The sequence below is a fragment of the Ornithorhynchus anatinus genome, chromosome 3 (genome assembly GCF_004115215.2).
Source record: "Ornithorhynchus anatinus isolate Pmale09 chromosome 3, mOrnAna1.pri.v4, whole genome shotgun sequence".
NCBI classification, from domain to species: Eukaryota; Metazoa; Chordata; class Mammalia; order Monotremata; family Ornithorhynchidae; genus Ornithorhynchus; species Ornithorhynchus anatinus.
Window position 1 is genome coordinate 62,834,086 of NC_041730.1, and position 3,981 is coordinate 62,838,066.

Here is a 3,981-nt window from a genome sequence, read left to right on the forward strand (position 1 = left end):
TCCCTGGTACTCTCCAATAGGTCATGCCCCTTCTTATTATGTAGGAAGAGAATATTAATAGATCCAAGAAGGATTTATACAAATTCAGATATGGGGGTCTATAATGGGCTATTAAGAATGAAATGATAGGAATGTAAGGAGATTATGGTATTGATGCCTGTCTACTCGTTTCGTTTGGTTGTCTGTCTCCCCCTTCTAGTCTGTGAGTCGGTTGTTGGGTAGGGATTGTCTCTGTGGCTGAATTGTACTTACCAAGCACTTAGTACAGTGCTCTGCAGACAGTAAATGCTCAAGAAATGCAACTGAATGAATGAATTAGGGATTACCTACATGATGACGGATGTCAAGGAAGTCGATGAATCAATTGTATTTATTGAGCACTTACTGTGTGTAGGGCTTTGAACTAAGCGCTTGGGAGAGTATAACACAACAATATAATAGGTGCATTCCCTGCCCACAATGAGCTCCCTTCACACCCATCCTCTCACCATCCCGGATCACCCCGACGGTGTCCTTTATCCTCTTGTGTTCAAAATGGGAGTTTAGCTTTAGTTGTCTTTAAGATCACACTGCTCAGTTTAAGGCAAAGTATCCACCAATCAGGCAATCAGTCATATTTATTGAGCGCTTACTGGGTGCAGAGAAGCATGCCAAGTGCTTGGGAGAGTAAGATACAACAAAGTTGGAAGACATGTTTCTTTCCTCAATGAGCTTTCAGTCTAAAGGGGGATAGAGATATTGGTATAAATAAATCATTTAGTGATAGGTACATAAGTGCTGTAGGGCTGAGGGAGGGGTTAATAAAAGGGTGCAAATCCAAGCTCAAAAGTGACACAGGAGGGAGAGGGAGAAGGGGAAATGAGGGCTTAATCAGGGAAGTCCTCTAATCCGCCATACCTTTCCCACCATTTCTTCATTTTCAGTTCCTTTCTCCTGCAACCTTTCCTCAGAAAATGTACGTATAACTAGCCGGAGGAAAATATTAATGTTACGAAGCAAAGATTCTACAGCAAACTCTTCACTTTGGAGGGATAGACAGCTCTAAAACTTGTCTCGGTCAGAGTCTACCTTTAGGTCAAGGTTCATGGTACTGTCACAGAATTCCTAGGTCAGGCTGGACTATAAAGTTCATCTGTTTTTTCCTTTTGCCTGGAGACCCTGAAACATCCTTGTCTGGAGAAGGAAATTCCACTATCTCCTGTGATTATGTATTCTTGTAATTCACAATCTGATTGGAAAGTTCTTCTTAATGTCTATTTTGTAGCTCTCCCACTACAATGTAAACTTTCACCTTGTTATCCTCTCTTCACTGGAGATGGAAAAAAACAACTGCACCCTATCCTTCGTCAAATGACACTTCCTTTCTAAAATGCAGTGAGAGAGGTGGTCAGGTAACTAAGTTGATTAGGGGATCTGGAAGACTGAGAACCTGCAGTTGGGTTAGATTAGTTCCCCCCCCCCCCGGGAACTGTGCTTAGAATTATGCTCTACTCATTGTGATGGAATCTCCCGTCGGGAATGATGGGAGGGCTTTGGTCCCAAGTACTCCGAGATGGAGAACCTGCAGGGTGAAATTGGTTATAATGCTAGTGGTTTGGCAGTGCCACTCACACTATCTTGTCCCTGTCAATCTTGTTCTCGCTGGGGAATGGAATGCAATGAGCAAATTGTTAGTTGTGAAACGCTTTGAGAAGAGTATGCACAGATTTTTTTACGTTCAGGGGCCATTTTCTGTACATAAAGACATACTTTCCATAAACCCTACCACTGAACTTGCAGTGATGGTGCTGATTCCTTTCAATCAGTTGTCTTCTGGCTCATTAGCTAAATTAATGCTCTTTAGCAGGGGGGTATAGGAGTGGAAGAAGCTAACCTTTTTTAGGTATTTATTAAGCACTTCCTACGTGTCAAACACTGGGTAGATGCAAGATAATCAGGCCGGATACAGTTCTCGTCCCACATGGGACTCACGGTCAAGTAGGAGGGAGAGCGGGGATTGAATCCCCATTTTGAAGCTGAGGAAGCTGAGGCAGAGAGAAGTTGTGACTTGCCCAAGTTCTCACAGCAGAAAGGTGGTAGAGCCAGAATTAGAACTCAGGTCCTCTGGCTCTCAAGCCTGTACTTTATCCACTAGGCCGTGCCGTTCCCAACCCCTATCTTCCAGTGTGACCTTTGCCACTGTCAGCTGCTGTTACCCGGTTCTTAGAGAGACCATATTTTCCAAACGATAAAGAAAACTGACAGGCCTCTGGGTTCTGAGATTGTTAGCGAAAAGGGTCTTGGCTTCCAATACTGATCTAACGAAAGAGAAAAAAAATAGTTTCTCATTTTGGGTCAATATACTCAAAGGAAGTAAAGAAAATATGATGCTAAATGAAAGCAGCGTTTATAAATACTTTAATAATAATGAATAAATGATTCATAGAAGTAGCTTTACAAAATAAATTATTCCAAGATGCATGGAGACCTGCCGGGATGATTGTAAAATAGTTAATAGATGATGTTATCACAACTTGCTAAAAAGCACTTTCAAGCGCCAACACGAGCAATTATTTATACCCCTGCACATCTTAGCATAATTTAAGAAAAAGGAAAAATTATTTATTCACTCTTAATAAAGAATTCATGTTGCCTTAATGTAAAATGTTACCAAAATTATTTAGTGACTTATTGATTGGATTTGGCTTTATGTTCCTCTTGGTATTCTTCTTTATTTAAGCAGCATGGGAAAGTTAACTAAGATAGCCATGTCCTTGATTTATTTTGACACCTTATTCAGGAAAAGTACAAGTCCTTCGGAACCTAGAAGTCCATACTGTCGATCAGTTAGTCAATCTGTAGTATTTATTGAACACTTGCTATGTGCAGAACACTGCACTAAGCACTTGGTTAAGTACGATGCAACAGAATTAGCAGACATGCTCCTGGTCAGAACTAGGACTAGGCAGCCCAGGATTTTGTCTCCAACAGGGTCACCAAGACACCGACAAAAGATGATTGTCCACCTTGTCATTCCTATGCATGGCTAATGTCTGTCCGTGGTAATCCCTTATTGATCTCTCTTCTAAGAATTTGTCTAAATCTTTCTTAAATCTAGTGGGGCTTGTTTTTTCTGCACAACTTCCCGTGCTAATGATTGCACATGCTCTTCACCCTGTCCAAGTTTTTCCTTGTTGTTTTGAAGTGATCATCTATAAGCCTCAATCTCTTATCGTGGGACTGTGGAACTGGGTGACTGCGTATTCTCTATTCGAACTGTCCGCACTCTTTAGGTACAGCAACTACTAGTAGTAATAGTAGGAGGAGTACAGTTTGTATCACATAGTAAGCGCTTAATAAATACCATAAAAAGTAATAGTAGAAGTAGTAGCATTTAGTACAGTGCCTGGCACGTAGTAAGCACTTAGCTCGTTATGGGCGGTGAATGTGTCGGCTAATTCTGTTGTACTGTACTCTCCCAAGTACTTAGTACAGTGCTCTGCCCAGAGTAAATGCTCAATAAATGCCACTGATTGATTAATTAATAATAATAATAATGTTGGTATTTGTTAAGCGCTTATTATGTGCCGAGCACTGTTCTAAGCACTGGGGTAGACACAGGGGAATCAGGTTGTCCCACGTGGGGCTCACAGTCTTAATCCCCATTTTACAGATGAGGTAACTGAGGCACAGAGAAGTTAAGTGACTTGCCCAAAGTCACACGGCTGACAGGCGGCCGAGCCGGGATTCGAACCCATGACCTCTGACTCCAAAGCCTGTGCTCTTTCCACTGAGCCACGCTGCTTCTCTAATAAAGAATACCATAAAAAGTGGTGGTAATAGGACTAGTAATAGAAGCAGCCGTAGCAAAGATTTTAGGAGTAAAAGCACAGCCTAGGGGATAGAGAATGGTCCTGGGAGTCAGAAGGACCTGGGTTCTAATCCCGGCTCTGGCTCTTGCCTGCTGTGTGACCTGGGGCAAATCAGTTACCTCATCTGTAA